This window comes from Marmota marmota, unplaced genomic scaffold, assembly GCF_001458135.2.
Source record: "Marmota marmota marmota unplaced genomic scaffold, marMar, whole genome shotgun sequence".
Classification (NCBI taxonomy): domain Eukaryota; kingdom Metazoa; phylum Chordata; class Mammalia; order Rodentia; family Sciuridae; genus Marmota; species Marmota marmota.
In genome coordinates, this window is record NW_026000229.1 from 5580248 (window position 1) to 5592250 (window position 12003).

The 12003-nt window shown below is 41.1% G+C and overlaps 1 protein-coding gene across 4 annotated transcripts in view; it reads left to right on the forward strand.

The window, feature by feature from the left end:
• The window catches only part of Tmem266 (transmembrane protein 266), a 109067-nt gene that overhangs the window by 28226 nt on the left and 68838 nt on the right, over nt 1-12003 (forward strand). The gene's annotated exons all lie outside the window — the stretch shown is intronic.

The window sequence follows — 12003 nt, forward strand, 5'->3', positions numbered from 1 at the left end:
ATGCAAACCCTGGTGAGAATACATCTGCAGCTTGGGATTCAAGGCAGATAAGAAAGGGTCACAGATGGACTTAGGGCCAGGAACCTCTGGAAATGAAGAAGGGTTTTCTAAGGAGACAGGCTGAGAATGACGATTGATCCACAGGAGGGTAGGGAGGAGGAGAGGGCAGTGGAGTGAATTTAATCCTCATGGTGTTTCTGAAATTAAGGAGACCCTGATTACGGTTCTTGAGAGAGGGACATGACAGTGACAGTGATATGGGATGGGACGGGTAGGCCAGTGTTCTTCAGGTGGTCAGTCCCCCGGCTACTAAGGAAATTCTGTTCTGTGCCTCCTCAGTCAGAATCACTAGGGTGGCCCAGGAATTCACACTCTGTGAGAGGTTCTCAGTCCTGGTGCTGCTAGAGCTACTGAGGACACCAGTGGTCTCAAGGCCAGAAGGCCAAACGAAATTGTCTTAGTACCCCTGCCATACACTGGGTAACCGGTCCAGGGTAGGGCCCACTCACCACACCTTTAGGAAGAACACAGTCTTTGTAGTTGTGTGGCCCACACTGACTCATCCTGCCTCCATCCTGACACACCTTCCTCTGTTCCATCCAGGTGGCATTCAGCACAAGCCCTCTTCCACCACTGTTCACACCGTACTGCCTTGGGCCCTCCACTGTGAGCGTGGGACTCGAGGGCAGGGATTGCTACGAAGGCCTTACACCTCACTATCACTGCATTGTGGTTCCCCTTCCTACCAGCTCTGCAGATGCTAGTTACCAATACTGTGGCCATCCGCAGTGAGAGACCTTGGCTGCTTGCTGTTCAGTCACTACTCTTTGGGGAATGACATTGTTTACAAGGAACTGAGATCCTTCCAGCATCCCCTGAAATTTGTATAGAGAATTATCACATCAGAACATCATGCAGAGGATAGCTGTGATTTGGGGGCTCCCAGAAAGACCTTGTTCTTTAAAGAGAGGTGCTGGTGAGTGGCACTTCCCCAGGTCCTCAGTTAAACCAGGCTCTGCCTGATGCCAAGGGGCATTGCGTCACTAATGTTCAAATACAACAGTGTCCACTGCCTGACCCTTGTGCTCACACAAGGACTTGCGATCTATAATAGATTGACTTCCTGGGAATGAGGAGAGGCATGTCCTACAGTGGAGGGGGCAAATCCAGGAAATTCTGGTGTCACTTTAGAGTTTCTAGTAATAGGCACTGCCCTCCATACTGATAGGCTAGTTGTTGAAAGAGAATGACTCTCCCTAAGGTGCCCCTCCTTTGGTGATGATTTTAATCTGGTTGACCAGCACTCTATCACACTTAAGCCTGCTATATTGCACACACTCTCATTACCAATATGTACATCCTGGGGTGTGCGGAGAGCAAGGGCAAGAACTGGTTATGGGATTGATTTAGTTTGGGGGGTTAGGGTTTATGGCACAAGGAAGAAAACAGGTTCTTCAGGGAATTGGCTGTTGTTGAAACAAGTTATGGAAATTTTGTGATGAGAGTAATTCCTAAGCCGACAAAGTATTCTCTTTTGGTGTAAGGATATCTGTTACTAGGTTTGGTGTTACCACTACCCTCCATTTTTCTGGTTTTCACTCCAGTGCTCCATGATAAAAGGAGACAACTAAGAAAGTATCCAGGCTTGTCTGCTCCATAACAGCTTGTGATGGATTAAGAGAGTCTCCCTCAAAGAGGAACTTTCACATTGTGCTGTGGACTGTGAAAACTTGGAAAGCAATTTTGTTTTAACTATTAAAATTTAAAGTACATACTCTTTAGCCAGTAATGCCACTACTGGGAATTTATCTCATATAAGTAAAAATACCAGAATGTAACAAAATGTATACAAGCATTTTTCACAGTGGCAAGAAAAAATAAAAGAAAAAACTAAGAATAAACTGGGTATGAGCAGGGGAATTATTAACTAAATTATGCAGCATTCATACCATGGAATATAATGCAGTTATTAATAAAAGAATGAATTGGAATGTTCCTACTTAACTTAGGAGGGTAGATTTCTACAAGATATTGTTGAATGGAAAAATCAAAAGCAGGTAAGAATGAACAACATACATTTTAAATATAAAATAAACAATGAAATACTTTTTTTTAAGATTGATGAGATTTTTTAATACCTTTATTTTATTTATTTATTTTTTATGTGGTGCTGAGGATCGAATACAGTGCCTCACACATGCTAAGCGAGCGCTCTACTGCTGAGCCCCAGCCCCAGCCCCAACAATGAAATATTTAATACGCAGTTTTATGAGCACAAAGAAAAAGAAATATACACACAGGTTGTTAACATTGGTATGTACAAGTTCACATGCATGTTGGAGGAGACCAGCAGTGGGGCCATGATGGGGAACAAGCACAAAAGGGAAAAGACCCCACTAAAAACATGAGTTTATCACCACTTTATCACAAAGTTATAGATGTTCATGTGTGTATGTGTGTGTGTGTGTGTGTGTGTGTATGAATTAAGAAATTAGAAAAAAATGTGAATTATTATATACTGATGGAAAATGATGCCCAGCTTTTTGTTGATAAGTGATTAAAGCAAAGTATAGAGCTAATTTTATTTTGTAAAACACAAACTCACAAAAACTAGCCTGTTTATAATAGCACATGCTGGCATAATCCCAAGCAAGGATTTCTATACATGAGATTGACACAGGGTCCTAAAGAGTTGGAGCGCAGAAGGGAGAGGGTTCCAATGGAGGGTGGGAAGAGGTTCAGTTAAAAATACATGTCCTTAACAAACTCCATGAAAAACACAGTGGGCTCAAAAAAATCTTTTTCCTTTATTATTTTACTTTTGGTACTGGTGACTGAACCAATGGTGCTTTTACCCTTGAGCTACATACCCAGACATTTTTAAATTTTTTTTTTTTGAGGCAGTCCCACTAAGTTGCTGAGGCTGGCCTTGAACTTGTGATCCTTGTGCCTCAGCCTCCCAAATTGCTGGAATTACAGGGGTGTGCCACAGAGCTCAGCCCAAATCTTTCCCTAACAGATCGCTGGAGGAAGAAGGAGGTGTGTCTCCCAGTGTAGGAAGCATTCAGAGCTTAATCGGTTCTGTCCTATCATCCTATATGTGGAACACGTATAAAACCTTAAATATAGTATGTAGTATATAATATGTAATTATATAATAATATATATTAATTCATATAAGCTCTAGATTGTGATTCCCAACCCATTTTAATACACTTGTGTCAACTCTGTTGAAATATTCACAGAATTGAAAACTCAATGGGTTAATATTTGTAGAGAACTTTTCAGCTTTCAAAACCTTGTTTCATTATTCTCACTTTTTTTTTGTTTGTTTGTTTGCTTGTTTGTTTGTTTGCATTTCTATCTCTGACTCTCTCTCCACCACTATCCCATGAGTTTCTTGAGTGCTGGGACCATGTGTCTCATTTATCTTGATAACTTCAATGTTGAATATAGAAGTTGCTAATAAATGACTGGGGAATAATGTTTTTTTTTTTTTAAAAAGGGCAAGAAACAAACTCCAAAACCCCTTCATTTAGCTCATGAGACTGTGGTTCATGATCTCAGCAGGACACAGTGGACAGCTCTTCTGGTGTTGGCTAAGCTCACTCACGTGCCTGAGGGACCACTGACTGTTGACTGGCCTTGGCTGGGGTGACTGGGGGCAACCATCTTCCTCCGGCAGGCAGCCTGGCTTGTGGTTGTAGTGATGGAAGAGGTGCAAAGAGAAAGGGCAAGCCTGGTCATAGAGCGCTTTCATGTTTGTTGACAATCTACTTGAAGCAAAGCAAGTGGCGTGGTCAAGTCCAGGGATAGGGTAAAAGGGCAATGAAAAGTATATCATGATAGAAGGCATTGAAACATGCAGGTAAGAAATGGAGTCATTTTTACAATCTTACCATGCTTTTGTATTAGAAGTATTGAAGAGCCAGGCACGGTGGCCCACTCCTGTAATCCCAGTGGCCTCAGAGGCTGAGGCAGGAGGATCATGAGTTCAAAACCAACCTCAGCAATTTAGCGAGGCCCTAAGCAACTCAGACCCTGTCTCTAAATAAAATAGAAAAACGGCTGGGGATGTGGCTCAGTGGTTAAGCACCCCTGGGTCCCCGTTCAATCCCTGGTACCAAAAAAAAAAAAAAAAAAGAAGAAGAAAGAGAACTTTTACCAAAAAATAGTCACTTGCATAGTGCCAGGTCGAATTCAAGGGAAAAGTTAATTTTATCTGGGTTTCTAACATATTTTATTGAACATCATATACAGCAGAACATTGCCTTGAAGAATTGGAGAGTACTTTAAATATGGCATTTACACTTAAAGTTTGCTTCATCAGGGGTAAAAAGGGGTTAGAGTTAGCCACTGCAGCCCTGCTCACTGATGGTGGTTCCCAAAGTCATAGCTATTTGAGCTCCACAGAAGCCCCGCAGGTTTCTGGAAGGAAAAGGACATCAGGTTGGAATTGAGAAATGCCTGCTTGCTGGATGGCATTATCTTATGCGTAAGCCAGCCAGGGGCAAGGAGCCAATGAATCTTTTGTCCCAGCAGGGTCACATGGTATGTTCAGCTTAGGAAATGGTTGTTGAGAAGCTCAACCTTGGAAAAAAAGGAAGAAAAGGGAAGAAAAGAATTATGATAATGGTTCTCATACTTTTCACCTCAGAATACCTGAGCACCTTTGGATGGTTTGATCTAGTTTTATGTGATTTTTTTTTTTTATTATTCTTATTTTATTTTTTGGTACCGGGGATTGAACTCAGGGGCACTCAACAATTGAGACACATACCCAGCCCTTTTTTTTTTTTTTTGTAGTTTATTTAGAGATAGGGTCTCACTGATTTACTTAGGGGCCTCACTAAGTTGCTGAGGCTGGCTTTAAACTCACAATCCTCCTGCCTCAGCCACCAGAGCTGCTGGGATTACAGGCTTGCACCACCAAGTCCAGCAGTTTTGTGTGGTCTTGTTTTGTGCTTCTCCTGCTTTGTGAGACTGGTAGTAACAGACAGACGTGTGAGTGAAAAAGAGCTAACACTAGAAAGTTAGAGGGGGTCCACAGGAGACCCTGCTGCACCTAAAAGGAGCCACTGTGGGCTCTCTGGTCACTTGTTTAGCAGGTCTGCAGTTAAGAATTTTGCAATAGACTGGAGATTGGAGCAGGAGGACGCTTTGGTGCATGATTGATTTTCTTCATTTTAGCTTCTTGTTCATTGAGCCAGGTATTAATGGGTCAAGGCAACAACAAGGATGACCTTGTGCTGTTGTACAGACACCTTCTCATCTAGCACAAAAACCCAGCCTTCTTCTCCCAGGGGCATTAACATCCAACTGAGTATCAGATTAAACCTCACGTACATGCAATGCAATCTCCAAATAAAATGGCCCAAGGTTTTTTGGGTTTTTTTTAGAGCACATCCTTCAAATTTTCTACCGGCCACTCACCAACATTTGTCCAATCTCATATGAAGCTTATTCAGCTGAGTCTCAGAACATATTGGAAGTGTCTGAATGGGGTCTGATGGACACTAATTACCTATGCGACAACTCCTTCCTACTTTTTCCTTGCTAAGGGAACTGAGATTATGCTTATGGAAACAACATACCTCATCCCCCCAAAATGAGTCATGACTGGTCTAGGCTCTCATAGAATTACTAACCCCTTTGGCCAACTACCTGTGTCCTAGTCTCCTTTGCAGTGTGACCATGTGACACAGCTCTGCCCAGGAAAACATCAGGAGATGTTGGCTGGAGAGTTTAGAAAGAGAATGCCTATTATCTTTGTGTTTGGGAAGCTGGTATGAGAATGTGCAAGCTGGGGCTACAGTAGCCATTCTGCAAACACGGAGTACCAAGCATGAGAAATGCATCACATACAAGATAGAAGAAGAGAACGATAAAAAAGAGTTTGGGTTCTCCGTACACTGAAACCTATAAAATATCAATGGAAAGAAATTATAGAACTCACAAATAAATGGAAAGGTATCTTGTGTTCATGGATTAGAAGAATATTATTAAAATGTCTGTAGTACCCAAAGTCATATCTATACATTCAACCTAATCCGTATTAAAATTCCAGGGGCTTTTTTCACAAACAGAGAGAAAAAAAAAAAAAACTAAAATACACATGGAATCACAAAAAACTCCAAATAGCCAAAGCAATTTTGTGAAAAAAAAAAAAGTTGGAGGCATCATACTTTCTGATTTCAAATTATATTACAAAGCTACTGTAATCAAAATAGTATGATACTAGTACAAAAATAAACAGAGAGATCAGTGGGACACAATAGCCAGCAGCAGTGAATCCGTGCATACATAGTCAACTAATTTTCAATAAAGGGTGCCAAGCAAACAATAGATTCTCAATAACTGGTGCTCAGAATACTGGATACTCACATGCAAAAATTTTTAAAATGAAGCTGAACCCTTATCCTGTACACAAAAATCTATTCAAAATGAATTAAAAGCTTAAACATTAATATGTGTTGGCAAGGATATAGAAAAAAAGGGAACCTTTGTCCACTGTTGATAGATATGTATATTAGTGCAACTAGAATGAAAAAAACCAATAAGGGAAATTAAAAATAAAACTGTCATCTGTCCAGCAATTCCACTTATGCATATATATATATATATATATATATATATATATGTATCCAAAGGAAATAAAATCACGATCTTGAAGCAATACCTGCACTCCCACGTTCATTGCAACGTTATTCACAATAGCCAAGGCATGGAAATAACGAGAGGCTCTGTGTTAGTTAGTTTTCCATACTAAAACAAATACCTGAGGTAATCAACTTATAAAGAGAAAAGGTTTATTTTGGCTCATTGTTTTATAGGTTGCAATCCAGGATCAAGCAGACCCATTGCTTTTAGGCATTTGGATAGGGTGCTGAATGGCAGTGGCGAGAGCACATCATGGAGCAAAATGGCTTTCCTCATGGCCAGGCAGGAAAAGGAAAAGGAAGAGGCCAGGATCATACTGTCCCCGTTTGAAGGCCCTCCCGCTAGGCCCCCACCTCTTAAAGGCTCCACAGTCTCACAGTAGCACCACCCTGAGGATCAAGCCTTCAACACATGAGCCTTAGGGGGACACTTAAGATCCAAACCAAATATATATCCAGCCTTCACCAACAGATGAATGGATAAGAAAATGTGATGCATATACGTATACACAAATGGAATATTATTCAGGCTTAAAAAGGAAGGAAATCTTTCCATTTGCAACAAGACAGATGAAACTTGAAGACATTACGCTGAGTGAAATATGCCTGGCATAGGAAGCCAAATACTACATGATCTCCCTTGCATGTGAAATCTAAAAATAATGTTGAATTTGGTTAACAAAGATGTGAATGTTGGTTACCAGGGACTGGTGATGAGGCCAAAGAAAAGATGTTGATAAAAGTGTACAAATTTTCAGTTATAAGATGAATAAGTCCTGGAGACCTGAAGTATATCATGGTGACCAATAATGACTAATGATAATGTGTCATGCACTTGAAATTTGATTAGAGTAGATCTCAAGTGTCCTCATCACCATTTAAAAAAAAAAAGTAAATTTTTTAGGTAATAGAGATGATAACTAGCTAGATAGTGATACTCATTTCACAATAGATACATATGTCAAAATATGGGGGGTTTGTTGTCTTCTTGAGATGGGGTGCTACTATGTTTCTCAAACTGAACTTGAGCTTCTGGGCTCAGGGGATCCTCCCACCTCAGCTCCTGAGTAGCTGAGACTATAGGCTGGCACCACTGCCAGAACTGCATGTTTTACACCCTAATTTACACAATTTTTCTTTGTCAGTCATACCTCAATAAGGTTGGGGGGAGGGGAAGAGTGTGGTCCATGGTATTGTTGACCCACTGATCTGGTCCTGAAATCACCTTCCTCCAGCCCCCCTGTTAGAAATGAGGACAGCCTTCACTGCCTCAGCCACAGGAGGTATTCCATGACTTATAAACAAAAGCATTTCTGGCTGATACAGTGCCTCCCTGGTTCTACCGTCTGGCTAGAGGAGGTTCTGCTGGTCACTTCACCAGAGTAGCTTTGCAATCAGTTATGTTCATCTGTAAAGGAGAGATAAAAATGCCTACTTGATCTCGAGCAAACTGATTCAGGTGATCAGTGTGGTGTGTGCATCAGCAGCTGAGTGTCCTCTAGAAATCTGTTGGAAACGTAAACTTCCAGGTTCCCACTCCAGCCATGCGAAATTAGATATTTCATGGGTGGACTGAGCAAAGCAGGTTTTGATAGGACCCCAGTGAATCACTGATCTGGAGGGTCAAGGTGGAGTGGCTGCACATCAGAAACACATGGGGCATCTAACCGACTTCTCAAACTCTACCTGCAGCATTTCTGCAATGTGGCCTATAAATTTATATTTCCCTAAAGGTCTGAGTAAAACCGGACATGGGAACCAACAAAATGAGTATGAAAACAGGTCACATGCACCAAGGGGCTGTCACTCAAGTAAGGGATAAGAAATAGACATGGGGGTCTCCAGAGGCAGAGGAGCTGCCATAAGGTTTTTTTTTCACCTGTAGATGAGGAAATTGAGTATCTGGTCTCAGCAGCCCTGTTTAGCCCTAAAATTCCAGAGACGCCAGCTCAGGAAGGGGAGACTTTGCAGACCTGGCAGCAACAAGCAAACACGGTGCTAGTGAAGGTTAAGACTAACAAACTTCTCAGACGTGTGAGCAACAGGAGGAAGAGGCTGTCATTTTACTAAAGTCGATAAAGCAACCTCATCACCCGCCAGAGCCAGAGCAGTCTATCCAAAGCAGGTTTTGTCTTCTTCCTTTACCAGGTTTATGAGGCAGCAGGTTTGCACTTCAGATGTTCATTTATAGAGTGCTAGACGACACCTGCTTTGTGCTGGGCTTGTGCTTTGGGGGTGGTTTTGTTTGGAAAATATTATTTTAAAATAACATACAGGCTAAGTATTCCCACCATCTTCAGGCATTCTGCCTTCTAGAAATGCACTGCTTGTTAAGGATCGAAGCTCCCAGCTGAAGCAGTTACTCTCTGGTAATGTGATTTTGCCCTCTCTCCTCCCTTACTTTTTCCCTTCTCCTGGAAACAAGGGGAAGAAGGAGGTGTGGGGTCTCTTCCCCACACCCCTGTCTCCCTTCCAGGAAACTGCTTCCTCTTCAGGGCCTCTGCTCCTGCCCCCAGCTGCTATAGAGTGGGGGAGGGGATCCAGGTGCTGCCAGACAACAACCAGCACCTCACTGATCACTTCTAAAGATGACAAGATACCAAGTCATTGTTTTGAAAAGCAAAAGATAAAAAGAGGAAAGGATAGCCAGCCTGGCTATACTCCTAGCTGCTCATGAGGTTGAGGCAGGAGGACTGCAAGTTCAAAGCCAATTTCAGCAACTCAGTGAGGCCCTAAGCAACTTAGTGAAACCCTGTTTCACAATAAAACATAAAAAAGGCTGGGGATGCAGCTCGTTGATTAAGAGCCCCAGATTCAATCCCTGGTATTAAATAAATATATATTAAATAGGATGGCATCAAATTATGAAAAAGGAAAGTTAAGCACTTATCCTTTCCCTATATGAACTAAGGCTATATACCTAAGGCTAATCTAATTGTTGAGCAGGCAAAGTTTGTCTTCATAGAAGCTAATTAATGAAGAGGGATCCAATTAGAATATCACCATTTTGCATGGAGTAGAGAGAGAAAAGAAAAAAGAAAAAGGGAATATATTTTTAATAGCACAATTCTGCAAACTTGAATGAATTATCTAGGAAAAAATCATCAATGGCTGTGCATATCACAGAGACAAGAAGATATGGCATGTCACCTACTGGAAGTTATAACACACCCATAAAGTCTTGTGAGAAAATTTAAACTTGAATCTAGTTAAATTCTACAGATTAGGCTGGGGTTGTGGCTCAGCGGTAGAGCACTCACCTAACACATGAGAGGCCCTGGGTTCGATCCTCAGCACCACATAAAAATAAATAAAATAAAGGTATTGTGTCCAGCTACAATTAAAAAATAAATATTTTTTTAAAAGTCTACAGACTGATCTACATTTCCAGGAAATATAGGTAGGGGACAGAGGGATATGCCAAACACCACTGAAGGGATACCATCACCCCAATCCAGACTGTGGGAACTTTGTGACACAAATGATCCATTTTTCCAATATACTGCATGGGAGAAATGAGATAGAAGGGGAAAACTGCAGATTAAATAAGATTTACGTCATATTAGCCAATCAAAATGTATGGACTCTGTCTGAATGATTTAACATACTTCTAAAAAATTATAGGCAAAACCAGGGAAATGTGGGCTGGGGTTTGGCTCAGTGGTAGAGTGTTTGCCTAGCACGTGAGAGGCACTGGGTTTGATCCTCAGCACCACATTAAAAAAACAAAGGTATCGTGTCCATCTACAACTAAAAAAAATTTTTTTTAAATAGGGAAATGTAAACAAGGATATTTAATGATACTGAGAAAATATTGTTGACTTGGGGGCAATGATAATTTTGTGGTATGTCTTTCAAAAATAGTCCTTGTCCCTCTCCTTAGAGCTACATAGTCAGACACAGATGAATGATATGATATCTAGGATTTCTTTCAAAATAATCAATAGTGGTAGGGAGTAAGCGGGGATGTAGAGAAAATAAGACTATCATAAGCTGATAACTGAAGTCAGAAGGGAGGGAAATGAAGGCCCTTTATACAGCTCTCTACAATAGTATGTTTGACATTTTCCTTCTTAAAATTAAAATGGTTTGCATCATTTTAATTTCTACTTTATGTATGCATTTTATCTTGGCCATAATGTTAGTGCAGTAGCTCATGCTTATTATTTGCCTGCATAGATTTATCAATTTTTACCTGTCTTCACTAGTTAGTATATGCAAAAAGTTTAGATTTTTGTATGTTTTAAAACTTGCCTACCCAGCCAGACTGGAAGGTCCATGAACATAAGGACCTTCCTACTGTATCCTTCACAGCACTAATACTTTATTTTAGTATCTCAACACTAGTTTGAAAATACAAGTTATGAAGACACCATTATGGAAGCAGGTACTGCCCACCTGACCTTCCAGTTGCAGTATCTCCATCCTGACTTTATTGTCAGGAGAGTTTACACAGATCACATGATCACTCTAGACCAGGAAGATTTGGAGGTTTTTTTTTGTTGTTGTTGTTGTTTAGGTGATTAACCACCAAGCTACATCCTCAAACCTTTTTATTTTTAACTTGGAGACAGGGCCTCATGAAGTTGCTTAGGGTCTTGCTAAGTTGCTAATGCTGGCCTCAAACTTGTAATCCTCCTGCTTCAACCTCCAGATTACACTGGAGGTTGTAAGATTACTACTGGAGGTTGTAATCACTGGGATTACAGGGATGTGCCACCATGCCTAGCTCAAGACTGTTAACTTGAGAACTTATGAAAAAGAACAGGAAAAAAGTTGAGACTAATTAAATCTTCATTATTGAATGGAGAACTTTACATAATTACTTATAAATTAATATACAATTCCAAATACTGTAGAGGAAATTCTGTTTCCTGTTTAGACCCTCCATACCAAGGTAACTAAGGCAAAGTGAAATCCTTGTAAGGTGTGACTACAGAACATCTGTTCAGATGCTCCCTAGTGTTGTCCTGGACCCTTTGTCCCAGCTTTCTCCCTCCAATATTTGATGGTTTCCAGGACTGGGTGGTACTCTTCCCAAATAGAAGAGCTCCCCCATCTTCTATTTCCAGTTACTCTGTAGTCAAACTTCTCCAGGATTTTTTGAAGCATTTTTAGCTTGAACTCCGTATTCTCCTAGTTACACAGAACTTAAGAGAGCTTCCTCTCTTTGCTCGTGAACCACCATCCCCCAGTAAGTCTCAAGGTGGGAGCAGTTTCCCTCCCCCGTGACATACCCATCCTCCCCGTTGGGCTCCCTAGTTGAACCCTCCCTCCTCCGCCCCACTGAGCTTCAGGATTGGGAGAGTGGGTTATATCCTGCCTTGATTTCTTGTAGGAGCAT